The sequence below is a fragment of the Carcharhinus amblyrhynchos genome, chromosome 32 (genome assembly GCF_965287045.1).
Source record: "Carcharhinus amblyrhynchos chromosome 32, sCarAmb.v2.hapA, whole genome shotgun sequence".
Lineage (NCBI taxonomy): Eukaryota > Metazoa > Chordata > Chondrichthyes > Carcharhiniformes > Carcharhinidae > Carcharhinus > Carcharhinus amblyrhynchos.
This window is the reverse complement of record NC_137355.1, coordinates 7,068,134-7,081,792: the sequence shown is the minus strand read 5'-3', so window position 1 is coordinate 7,081,792 and position 13,659 is coordinate 7,068,134.

Sequence of the window (13,659 nt, the reverse complement as noted above, 5' to 3'; positions counted from 1 at the left end):
CAGCGCTGGCATTGGGAGAGGCCAGGGAGCAAGAAAACATCACAACTTGGAGGTGTCAGTGAGAAGGCAATTTAAGTTAAATCAATTTACATGGTGCAGGGTGGTCAGCTGTATGCTGAAGGGAGGGAAATCCCTGCCCAGTCTTGCCTGGCTGCAGCCTTCTGTTCAGGACACAGAGGCCTCCAACTGTGAGGCTCTCAGGAGAACGCTGCATCCATGAAGCTAGCGGCCTCCTCTTGCGGCAGGGGGCTGCGTCCATCTCGGGGAATGGACCCGATTAGGTCTTCAGTTACTCAAGTGTGGCACAGTGGTTAGCACTGCTGCCTCACAATGCCAGCGATCCAGGTTCAGTTCCGGCCTTGGGTCACTGTCTGTGTGGAGTCTGCACGTTCTTCCTATGTCTGCGTGGGTTTCCTCCGGGAGCTCCAGTTTCCTCTCACAGTCTGAATGACATGCTGGTTAGGTGCATTGACCTGAACAGGCACTGGAGTTTGGTGACTAGGAGAATTTCACAGTAACTTCATTGTAGTGTTAATGTAAGCTTTACTTGTGACTAATAAATAAGCTTAAAAAAAATGTGCGAATTAGGTGGATTGGCTATGATAAATTGTGCCTTCGGATCGGGGGATTAGCAAAATAAATATGTGGGGTTAAGGGGGTGGGATTGTGGTCGGTGCAGGCTCAATGGGCCGAATAGCCTCCAGTAGAGATTCTATGATTCTAAGTTGGCTGCCTGACTCTATTTGGTGGGAAGCTCACTGGGAAACTTTCCCAGTGGCATGACTGTGCTAATGAACAGCCTCAGTGCAGCTCTCTGTCATTCTGCCAGGGCCTCCTAGCCGGTTTACTCTGGGACCCTGGTAAAATTCCAGATTCCCAGAGTGGTGCCTGAACCTGCAGCCCGTTCCACTCACATGTGACAGCACTGTCACTGAGTGCCAACTGATGTTCCCATTGGGCAAGAGCAGATTAATGAGCATTGTTTTCTCCCAGGCCAGTCAGATGCTTATACTCTCAAAGTTTACAGCATAATTTTTCAAAATGTCATTGTCAAAAATAAACTTGTTTCCATTCATTGTAATCACATTTACTCAGACTATCAGCTAACCTTTCCAGTACAGGGTGCCAACAGGTTGCTGGCTAGTTTTTGCAAGCACCAGAACGGGCTGTTTTCATGGGCAGTTTGAAGCTGTTACTGATAAACCTTAATTAAAAACGAATAAACGAATGCATTGTTACGTGGTCCGAAGCTCTAATCTGAAGCGACGCGGTAATGTCAAACCTTGACCTTTCTCATGAAACCCATTAGCATATCATCAGAATCCGTTGGCATTTGTGGAATTGAAGGATTTTGAAAAATAACCTATTCCATTAAATACTGATATTGAAGTGCCATTCTCTGACTTATTATAAATAGAGGAGGTGCCTTTATTTGCCTGGAACATCACGGCTCACTCTGCATCGACGTCAGCACGTCACCCTACCTCACAGATTGACACTCACCTACCGTCCACTTGAAGAATGACTTGCATCTCCATCACACCTTTCTCAACCTCAGAACATTCCCAAGTGGCTTCCCGGCGATCAGGAATTTATTTTAAAGTAGTCACCGTTGTAATGTGGGAAATGATAGAATGCTCTCTTGCGAGCAATTCGCAAACTGCAAGGCGATAATGAGCCTGATGTTGGTTCAAGGGCGAATGTTGGCCAAGACACCAGGGGGAAGTCTGCTGCTTTTTGGAATCGTGTTTTTTTATTGCTATCCAACAATTAACCAATGGGTTTGGTGTGTCTGCCTAGCTCAAATTCCTAGAGTAAGATTTTACATAAGAACATAAGAAATAGGAGCAGGAGTAGGCCATTTAGCCCTTCGAGCCTGCCCCGCCATTCAATAAGATCATGGCTGATCTGAAAATTTTAACTCACAATCTTGTGTGCTGCCTACTGAACCATGCATCACTGTTGTTGTCAGGTGTTCGGGTGGGTGTTATTGTCACACATTTTTGCCCTTTTACAATTGGTACCACATTAATCGCAGCTGTATCAGCACTTGCACCCAAAGTATTTTATTAATTGAGAAAATGCTGGAAAATCTCAGCAGGTTTGGCAGCATCTGTAAGGAGAGAAAATAGCTGACGTTTCAAGTCCAAATAACCCGTTGTCAAAGCTTTAGCAGTGAGCGTTCTCAAAGCCTTGACAAAGGGTCGTCTGGACTCGAAACATCAGCTATTTTCTCTCCTTACAGATGCTGCCAGAACTGTTGTGATTTTCCTGCGTTTTCTCTTTTGGTTTCAGATTCCAGCTTCCGCAGTAATTTGCTTCTACGCAGTATTCTATTAGCTGACGATACACTGCTAATTCCTATTGGAACTGGTGTGATGATAGGACTGTTTGGGGTGTCACGGTGGCATAGTGGTTAACACTGCTGCCTCACAGCAGCCTCACAGGGACCTGGATTCGATTCCCGGCTTGGGTCATTGTCTGTGTGGAGTCTGTTGGGCGGCATGGTAGCACAGTGGTTAGCACTGCTGCTTCACAGCTCCAGGGACCTGGGTTTGATTCCCGGCTCGGGTCACTATCTGTGTGGAGTTTGCACATTCTCCTCGTGCCTGCGCGGGTTTCCTCCAGGTGCTCCAGTTTCCTCCCACAGTCCAAAGATGTGCGGGTTAGGTTGATTGACCATACATAAATTGCCCCTTAGTGCCCTGAGTTGTGTGGGTTAGAGGGATTAGTGGGTAAAATATGTAGGGATATGGGGGTAGGGCCTGGGTGGGATTGTGGTTGGTGCAGACTCGATGGGCCAAATGGCCTCTTTCTGCACTGTAGAGATTCTATGAAGGAAGGTTTGGTTTTATTTTTCTGTTCTGTAGGGTTTCTATGATTCTATTTCTATGATTCTAGTCTGCACATTCTCCCCATGTCTGTGTGGCATTCCTCTGGGTGCTCTGGTTTTCGCCCACAGTCTAAAGATGACAGGTTAGGTTGACAGTCCATCTTAAATTGTCCCTTAATATCAAGGGATTAGCTGGGTAATAGTGTGGTTATGGGAAAAGGGCCTGGGTGGGATCGTTGTCAGTGCAGGCTCGATGGGCCAAATGGCCTCTTTCTGCACTGTAGAGATTCTATGAAGGAAGATTTGGTTTTATTTTTCTAAGAATTCTCTGTTTGCCATAGTTGAGACTCCATGTGAATTCACAACAGTTAGTGATGGACAGCTTATTGACAAAACCACACCTGATCTGTATTGGGCTGGAGATGGCTGAATACCATGTCCAGTACAGCATTCTCCCATTGCTTCACTGGAGTGCCAGCCTGGGTTTTGTGTTCAAGTGGGACTTAAACCCACACTATCTGACTCAGCACAGCGGCACAGTGGTTACCTCTGCTGTCTCACAGTGCCAGGGACCCAGATTCAATTCTGACCTTGGGTGACTGTCTGTGTCAAGTTTGCACATTCTCCCTGTGTCTGTGCGGATTTCCTCCGGGTGCTCCAGTTTCCTCCCGCACTCCAAAGATGTGCAGGTTAGATGGATTGGCCGTGCTAAATTGCCGCTTAGTGTCCCAAGATGTGTAGGTTAGGGGTATTAGTGGGGCAAATACATGGGGCTAAGATGATAGGACCTAGGCGGGATGCTCTGTTGTAGAATTGGTGCAGATTCAATGGACCAAACACTGTGTTTCTGTACTGTAGGGATTCTATGATGTGGATTGGCCATGCTAAATTCCAAAGGTGCGTGGATTAACCATGGTAAATGCACGGGGTTACAGAAATCGGGTGGACGGAAGGGCCTGGGTACAATGCTCTTTTGGGGAGTTGGTACAGACTCGATGGGCCACATGGCCTCTTTCTGCACTGTAGGGATTCTATGATTCTAAACCCCCACTGTCTGACTCGGCATAGTGACACAGTGGTTAGCACTGCTGTTTCACAGCGCCAGGGACTTGGGTTCAATTCCCAACTTGGGTCGCTGTCTGGGTGGAGTTTGATGTTCACTCTGTGTCCGTGTGGGTTTCCTTCGGGTGCTCCGGTTTCCTCCCACAGCCCGAAAGATGTGTTGGTTAAGTGCATTGACCATGCTAAATTCTCCCTCAGTGTAGTAGCCGAACGGGTGCCGGAGTGTGGTGACTAGGGGATTTTCATAGTAACTTCATTGCAATGTTAATGTAAGCCTTCTTGTGGCACTAATAAATAAACTTTAAACTTCAAACAGAAGTGGGAAAGCAACCACTCAGGTACGATATTAACACTCCATACTTTGAACTGTTGAAAGACTTTCCCAAGGCTCGGTTCACTTATGATCAGATTTAAATTTCCTCTGTATTAACTGGTTAACACTGGAAAGAAAAAAGATGCTCGATTTCTAAACTCCATTTTAAAAGAGATTCTCACTGCACGTTGAGTTAATGTACATTAATGTTGCCAGATTTGGGAGACTGAGTTGCAGAGTTTCCCCTTCATCTTACAAAGCCTTTTGTTTGATTCTGGATCAAAACAAATGGGTTCAAGTCTCTTTGGTCTGAATATTGTGACAGTTCTAAGGGACAAGAGTTTGAGTTGATCTAACTCAATCACCCACATTTCACTTATTCTCCAACCTCACCTGCGATAAATTTTCCCGTCCCTGTGCTGTGAATGAAGTTTTGGTTGAGCGCCAAATTCTCTGTTCTCGCTGGCAGCATGGTGGGGCGTCCGAGATCGGAGGTTTCTGGCCAATGTCTTCTCAACGACACGTGCAATTGTTAATGCGTGAAGCAAACAATTACATGTGTGGAATCTCATTCTTTAAAGATGTCAACCATTGCAGGTTTCGAAATCTTGAGTTTTAATTTTTTTCTTACCTTTGAGTGTCATTTTCCTCTCTCTTAATCCAATCTTCCTTTCCCTTTTTTTATTTCTTTTTTTTCCTGTTCGTTCATGGAATGTGGGTGGTCATGGGCATTTGTTGCCTATCCCTGAGGACATTTGAGAGTCAATCGCATTGCTGTGGTTCTGGAGTCACATGTAGGCTAGACCGGGTAAGGATGGCAGATTTCCTGCCCTGAAGGACATTAGTGAACCAGATGGAATTTTCCGACATTCGACAATGGTCATCATTAAGCTTTTAATTCCAGATATTTTTTATTGAATTCAAATTCAGTCAGCTGCCATGGCAGGATTTGAATTCGAGTCCTTTGAACATTAGCTGAGTTTCTGGATTACCAGTCCAGTAACAAAGCCAGTGTGCCACTGCCTCACCCTTTCTTTCTGTGCCTGATTTGACATTGAATTCACCCACTCCGGTTCAGTCTGTTCCCTTATTGGCACTCCCTCTGTTTATTTCCCAACTGGTTAGGAAGATAGCCTGTTTGTCTGCTGTTCACCAAGGTCCCAAATGCCCTTGTCATGGCATTACAGGTTTGCATTTTCTGTAACTTTGTGGGGAAACTCTAAACATGTACCGACCAGTCTTAACTAACTGAGCGTCCAGCAATCCCTCACTCTAGCCCGACCCAAAACCCGCAGTGTGCTGCACCATCCCAGAGAGATGCCTGGTGTGGCAGATCCAACTGCGGCAAGGGGTATTTTTCTGATATTGAGACAGTTAAGATGCATAATTGCAAGTACATTTTTAAATGCAAAGTTACAAACAGGGCAAAACAGACTTAATGAAGCGTGAAGACACACAAAGAAGCTTTGAAACATAAAACCCACATCAAGGTTACGTCTGGCTTCATAGATATAAATGGAAATGTTATTATAGTTCAGTTGCTTGACAAATAGTAATTACACAACCCACATTGATAAGGAGGTAAAAACCACTCGACAACTATCTTCCAATGTGATCTTATCATCCAGGTTGACATTAATCTGCCATCAGTCCCTGGTAAAATCGCTCTCATTCTCTTTTACCTACTGTTTGCATTGATGTGACTTGTTGCCAAGGAGGCATATGGCAAAAATCCCTCTAAAACCTCCCACCCCTCAGTCACTGTCACTGTACAAGCGAGTGCCAGCAATGGACACTGTGCAATAATTGCCCTTCAGTTTGAACTAGAATAGAAAACTCAACTCAGATGCATTCCACCCGCGAGGACTGTGTGTCCTTTTTCAGCCTCCTGACATTCCTGTATCGGGAAATAGTTAACAACACACAGGGAAAAAGGATTGCAAATCAAGTGTGGCAGCAACATTTTGCATTTATCATGGAAACCAAGACTGCCAAGTTTGTGTGTTTTGAGGCAAAACCCTAACAGAAAATGAAAAGGGAAACTCAGGGTGGCAGACTGGTTAGCACTGCTGCCTCACAGTGCCAGGGACACGGGTTCAATTCCTGCCCTGGGTTACTGTCTGTGTAGAGTTTGCACGTTCTCCCCATGTCTACATGGATTTCCTCCCACACTCCAAAGATGTGCAGGTTAGGTGGATTGGCCATGCTAACTTGTCCCAGGAGGTGTAGGTTTGGGAGATTAGCCATGGTAAATGTGTGGGGTTACACGGCTAGGATGGGGGAAAGGGCCTATCAGAGAGATGGTGCTGACTCGCTGGATTCCGGGGAAGTGCCGGAAGATTGGAAAACGGCTAATGTTACGCCGTTGTTTAAGAAGGGTGCCAGGCAAAAGGCAGGGAATTATAGGCCGGTTAGTTTAACGTCTGTTGTAGGTAAAATGTTAGAATCCGTCATCAAGGAGGAAATAGTGAGGCATCTTGAGGGGAACTGCTTGATAGAGCAGACGCAGCACGGTTTCGTTAAAGGGAAGTCGTGTCTGACAAATTTACTGGAGTTCTATGAGGATGTGTCTAGGGCGGTGGATAGAGGAGAGCCGGTGGATGTGGTCTTTCTGGATTTTCAGAAGGTGTTTGACAAGGTACCTCACAAGAGGTTATTGCAGAAGGTCAGGGGGCATGGAGTTGGGGGTAGGGTGTTAGCGTGGATAGAGGACTGGTTGTCAAATAGGAGGCAGAGAGTGGGGGTCAATGGGTGCTATTCGGATTGGCGGTTGGTGACTAGTGGAGTGCCCCAGGAGTCGGTGCTGGGGCCTCAGCTATTTACCATTTATATAGATGATCTGGAGGAGGGAACCGAGTGTAGGGTGTCGAAATTTGCTGATGACACCAAGATTGGTGGAACGGCAAATTGTGCGGAGGGTGGGGAGAGTCTACAGAAGGATCTAGATAGGCTGGGCGAATGGGCCAGGAAATGGCAAATGGAATTTAATGTTGGCAAGTGCGAGGTGGTCCACTTTGGTAGGAATAATGGTGGGAAGGATTATTACTTACGTAGTGAAAAACTGCAGCAGGCGACGGTGCAGAGGGACCTCGGGGTCCTTGTGCATGAGTCGCAAAAACCCAGCTTGCAGGTGCAGCAGGTGGTCAGGAAGGCGAATGGGATGCTGGCCTTCATAGCGAGGGGGATTGAATATAAAAGTAGGGAGGTCTTGCTGCGGCTGTATAGGGCATTGGTGAGGCCGCGGCTGGATTACTGTGTGCAGTTTTGGGCGCCGTACTTACGCAAGGATATTTTGGCCTTGGAGGGAGTGCAGAGGAGGTTTACTAGGCTGATGCCGGAGTTGAGGGGGTTGAGCTATGAGGAGAGGCTGAATAAATTAGGCTTGTACTCGTTAGAGTTTAGAAGAATGAGGGGAGATCTCATAGAGACGTATAAGATGATGAATGGGATGGATAGGATAGAGGTGGAGAGACTCTTCCCGCTCAGAAAGGATAGTAGGACTAGGGGGCACAGCCTCAAGATAAAGGTGGGGTGGTTTAGAACGGAGTTGAGGAGGAACTTCTTCACTCAAAGGGTGGTGAATCTCTGGAATTCTCTGCCCGTTGAAGTGGTGGAGGCTACCTCGCTAAATATTTTTAAGACGCGGGTTGATGGGTTTTTGATAAGAGAGGGGATTAAGGGTTATGGGGAGAGGGCAGGAATGTGGAACTGAGCCACGACAGATCAGCCATGATCTTATTGAATGGCGGGGCAGGCTCGAAGGGCTAGTTGGCCTACTCCTGCTCCTATTTCTTATGTTCTTATGTCCAATGGGCTGAATGGCCTCTTCTGCACTGTAGGGATTCTATGATTCAATAACGAACCTGAGACTGAGAGGTATAAAATGAAACAAGTCTTTCTTACTCCACTTGAGAAATACAGGAGCCACAGTGACTGCCTGAGGCAGCTTTTAACACAGAGATGTGGGTGAAAAGTCCACTAAATTCTTCATACCAAAATTGGTTAAAGTGTAGAATAAATGTCCAGATAGAGGAGTGTAAGTGAACGCTCTGGAATCATTTAGGATCCAACCGGGAGTCTTTATAAAAGCAAGATACTGTGAATGCTGGAAACTGGGTGACACAATGGCACAGCAGTTAACATAGCACCAGGGACCCGTGTTCAATTCCGGCTTTGGGTCACTGTGTGTAGTCTACACGTTCTCCCCTACGTCTGAGTTGGTTTCCTCCCACAGTCCAAAGATGTGTGGGTTACTTGGATTGGCCATGGTAAATTGCTCCTTAGTGTCAGGGGGACTTGCTGCAGTATGCATTGGGCTATGAGGATAGGGCCTGGGTGGGATTGTGGTTGGTGCAGACCCAATGGGCCAAATGACCTCCTTCTGCACCGTAGGTATTCTATGATTTTCCCATTTTCTACGGAAACAAAAACTCAATGTGAGATTTGGAAACCAAAACTTCTGGGCAGGCTGAAGCAAGTTGAGATTACAAAAACAGAGCCATCCAAATGGTAACTTAAAAAAAATTAGAGTTCTGAAATCCCAGTTAAAAAAGGAAACCACATGATTCCACAATTTCAAACTGAAGAACCTTGACTATACAAGAGTCAAAGAAAGCAAAAACAGAATATTACCTCAGTTAACCTTACTAGGTAATTCAGAGACCCAGGGTAAATCTCTGGGGACCTGGGTTTAAAATCCCACCACAGGAAATGATGACATTCACATTCAGTAAAAAAATAAGGAATTTAAAGTCTAATGACAATGATGAAACCATTGTCGATTGTCATAAAAACCCATCTGTTTCACTAATGTCCTTTCAGGAAGGAAATCTACCGTCCTTACCCGGTCTGGCCACATGTGACTTCAGAGCCACAGCAATGTTGTTGACTCTTAAGGTTTAGTTATTAGTCACAAGTACGTTCGGGTACACTGAGGGAGAATTTAGCATAACCAATGCACCTAACCTGCACACCTTCGGAGTGTGGGAGGAAACTGGAGCACCCGGAGGAAAGCCATGCAGACATGGGGAGAATATGCAAACTCCACACAGACAGTGACGCAAGCCGGGAATCAAACCCGGGTTCCTGGCATTGTGAGGCAGCAGTGCCTCCGTATTGCTGAAAATACCCTTTAAAATGGCCTGATAAGCCACTCCATTTCAGGGCAATTCGGATCATGCAATAGATGCTGGTCCAGCCTAAGATACTCACATCCCATGAATGAATTAAAAAAAACACCATTGGTTAAGCATGAATTCACAAACAAATTATGGTCAAATGGAATTAAACAAGGTACAAATAATTTACATTTATTATGGAGTCCACGGTGGGGTTTTCTGATGAGGTGGCAATTATACACTGGAAACCAATGTCACAGTATACAGCTAAAACTTTATTAAAAACCAGTGATTAATGAGAGAAATTATATCGATGGTCTCAGATACAGAATACCCGGACCGTTTGAATAAGTTCTAATGTTAGTAGAAAAGAAAAGGACAGTTATACATTTTATTAATCTGACTCTCCACCTTACATTAGAATAAAAGTAAATTTCATTTAATGACCAATCCTTTCAGCTTCTAAGCAAACATAAATTACACATGAAGTGGCAGATAAAACAACATCAGACCTTACACAATCCACACAGCTTATAGGGCATTAAAAAGTTACAATGCCCTTCAAAACTCAGAATTTCAGATCCTCTGCTCCTGGGATACAGCCTGACCTTTAGCAGACAGCAGCACAAGCAACCTGAGTTATAAGGCATAAGCTTCTCCACAAGCAGCGCATGTCTGTAGTGAGGTGGATTAGATCTCTAGCCTCAAATCTAAACTACCCTAGACCAGGAGCAGTCCCTCAACGGTCACCCTCAACAATCACCCTTATCAATCACTCTTATCAATCACTCTCATCAATCACCCTCATCAGTCACCCTCACCTGAGTTCAAGGCAGCAATTTCACGCTAACACTAACTTTGGGCCCAAGGAACAGGAAAGACTGGAAGGAAACTGGAGCAGTGCCAGAGACCTGGGCTCAATTCCCAGCTTGGGTCACTGTGAGGTTTGCACATTCTCCCCGTGTCTGCGTGGTTTTTCTCTGGTTTTCTCCCACAGTCCGAAAGACGTGCAGGTTAGGTGCATTGCCAAGCTAAATTCCCCCTCAGTGTACCCGAACAGGCGCTGGAGTGTGGCGACTAGGGGATTTTCACAGTAACTTCATTACAGAGTTAATGTAAGCCTATTTGCGACACTGATAAATAAACTTAAACTTGTGATTCTATACAATTGAACAGTAGGATTGCCAGGCACAGGACAGACGTAACAGGTTAATGGCTGTCTGAGGTTTCTTGCTGGGCCGAGTTTGTTGTGGGTGCAGCCCCAACGTTCGAGACAAAACCGAGACGCTCCCTTTGGTTAGAAACTGCTGGAAGTGGCTCCTTGGTGAACACTGCCCCCTTCTGGATGGTGGGAGTGGAAGATTTGCCCAAACTCGGTGGACTCAATTGAAATGGCAAACAACATTAAACAGGTCAATGTTCTTTGCTGACTGGAATCATTTAAAAATGTTTTCCGAGTGGGAGAGTGGGGACCAGGTTCGATTCCTGGCATTATTCCAAAATGATTTGACATCTATGTAGTTTTCATGTGTTGTGTATAATCCATAATGCCACACACTCACTCTGTGTAGCAAGCACATTGATCTGCTACTGATTAGGCGATTTGAGAAATTATACATGGAGTAAACTCCAGAATTAGTATGAATAGTTTTGGAGTCCTGGGAACACGGAATAAGACTGATCGCTCAAACTTATCTGATTCGCACAGAAAAGCAGTTTGACTGGAGCACCAACATACTTCACCAAGCTAAGTTAACTTTACGTATTATTGTCACAAGTAGGCTTTCAATAACACTGCAATGAAGTTTCTGTGAAAATCCCCTAGTCACCATACTCCAGCACCTGTTCAGGTACACTGAGGGAGAATTTAACATAGCCAGTGCACCTAACCAGCATGTCCTTGGGAGGAAACCTGAGCACCCAGAGGAAACCCATGCAGACATGGGGAGAATGTGCAAACTCTGTTTAAAGAATGCAATGCCTCTAATTAACATAATCATTCCAATCATTGACTTTTTATTTTTTATTTTGCATTGAACTGAGTAAGCTTAGAACCATAGAATCCCTACAGTGCGGAAGGAGGCTGTTTGGCCCATTGAGTCTGCACTGACTCTCCAAAAGAGCATCTTACCCGGAGACACCCCCTTTATCTCTGTTATGCTGTGCATTTACCATGACCAATCCACCTAACCAGCATATTGTTAGAGTGCGCGAGGAAACCCACTCCACTCAGTGACCCGGAATTGAACCCAGGTCCCTGGGTTCGGCCCATCGAGTTGCACTGACCACAGTCTCACCCAGGTCTTATTCCCATAATCCCACACATTTACCCTGCTAGTCCCCCTGACAGTATGGGGCAATCTAAGCATGGCCAATCCACCTAACCCGCACATCTTTGGACTGTGGGAGGAAACTGGAGCACTCAGAGGAAACCCATGCAGACATGGGGGGAATGTGCAGACTCCGCACAGACAGCCCCCAAGTCAGGAATTGAACCCAGGTCCCTGGCATTGTGAGGTAGCAGTGCTAACCACTGTGCCACCATGCTGCCCCTTTTGGCATGTATATTCCTGAGCATGGAATAAAATAAACAAAGCCCTCAACTGAGTTCCGATTACTCCATTTCAGTCTTTGTGTCCAAAAATACTGTTCCCTTAAAAATAAAAATCAAAAGCACTAAAAGCAGTGGACTATCAGAATGAAGGGTAGTAAGTAATCTGTTATTTTAGAAAGCACAGGATTATTTCATTGCAATGCTTGTCTCTCTCTCCCTTATCTATTCTCGTTCACCTTTGTAAATCAGGAATTACACTGTTTCCACATTTCAGGATGAGTATTTGTTTTTCACTTCCAACTTCATTAGGAATCATATTAGTATTTCTCTCTCTTTGTCTTTTGGCACAGTGGTTAGCACTGCTGCCTCACAACACCAGGGACCCGGGTTTGATTCCCACCTTGGGTCACTGTCTGTGCGGAGGTACGTTCTCCCCGTGTCTGCGTGAGTTTCCTCGAGGTGCTCTGGTTTCCACCCACAGTCTGAAAGACGTGCTGATTAGGTGTATTGGCTGTCTAAATTCTCCCTCAGTGTACCCGAACAGGTGCCGGAGTGTGGTGACAAGGGATTTCACGATAACTTCATTGCAGTATTAACGGAAGCCAACTTGTGACATTAATAAATAAACTTCAAAACTTTTCTATTTTGTCCTCCATAAAACATTCTTGCGCATTTGGATCATGGCTAACAGTGCTTGTTGAACTGTATGTCATTGCTTATTGTCCCACTTCTGCTATAACTCGTAAGCCTTTCTTCCACATCTAACCTAAAAGAAAATTTACAATTAAAGTTTTCCAATTGAAACCTTGGTATGTGTTATGATGGATTGCTCGGTGGTTGATGGTGCGTGTCTGTTGACTGTTCACTGTGCTGTGGGCTGTGAATCAAGCCTGAGGGTTAGAGAAACTGAAGCAGGCTGTAGGCGCGAGGAAGCAGACATTTTAAAAATGTTGAAATAATTCTGGTCCTGGATGGTGTGTCATCTCTGCATTGCTCTGAGGCAGAATACCTTGTGAAGGAGAGGAAGAATAGTTTCAACTTAAACCTTTACTTTCTTTGTCGGACCATGGGATTGATGGATCCCGGGGTTCAAGACCTACTTGGTCATGCAGGGTATGGATTGTCCACAGGTAACAGTGACGTGCAGGAAGGTGCTATTCTTCCATTGAATTCTACAGAGCAAAAGAAGGCCATTTGGCCCATCGAGCCTGTACTGAGAATAATCCCACGCACGCTCTGTCCCTGTAATGCCACGTATTTGCCCTACTAATACCCCTGACTCTAAGGGACAATTTAGCTTGGCCAATCGACCTAACCTTCACACCTTTAACTGTGGGAGGAAACCGGAGCACCTGGAGGAAACCCACACAGAGACAGGTAGAATGTGCAGACTCCACACAAACATTGACCCGAGGCCAGAATTGAACCTGGTCCCAGTGCTAATCACTGCTCCACCGTGTCGCCTTGCATGGGGCCAGTGAGCATTTGAGCGGTCACAGAAGGTGTATCATGGCTAAAATTTTCCAGCACCTCCTCATTCCCCCAATGCAGGACTAGAAGATTCTGACAATCCTGCCTACATATGATATAGTGGTAAACGTTCTTTAAAAAGAAAAGCTTTTGGCATGGACAGAATGAATAGTCAGATGCTCTTTCCTCAGGTAGAAAAGTCAAATACTAGGGAACACAGGTTTAAGGTGTGTGGGGAAAAGTTTAGAGGAGATGTGTGTGGCAAGTTTTTTACACAGAGGGTGGTGAATATCTGGAACGTGCTGCCCGG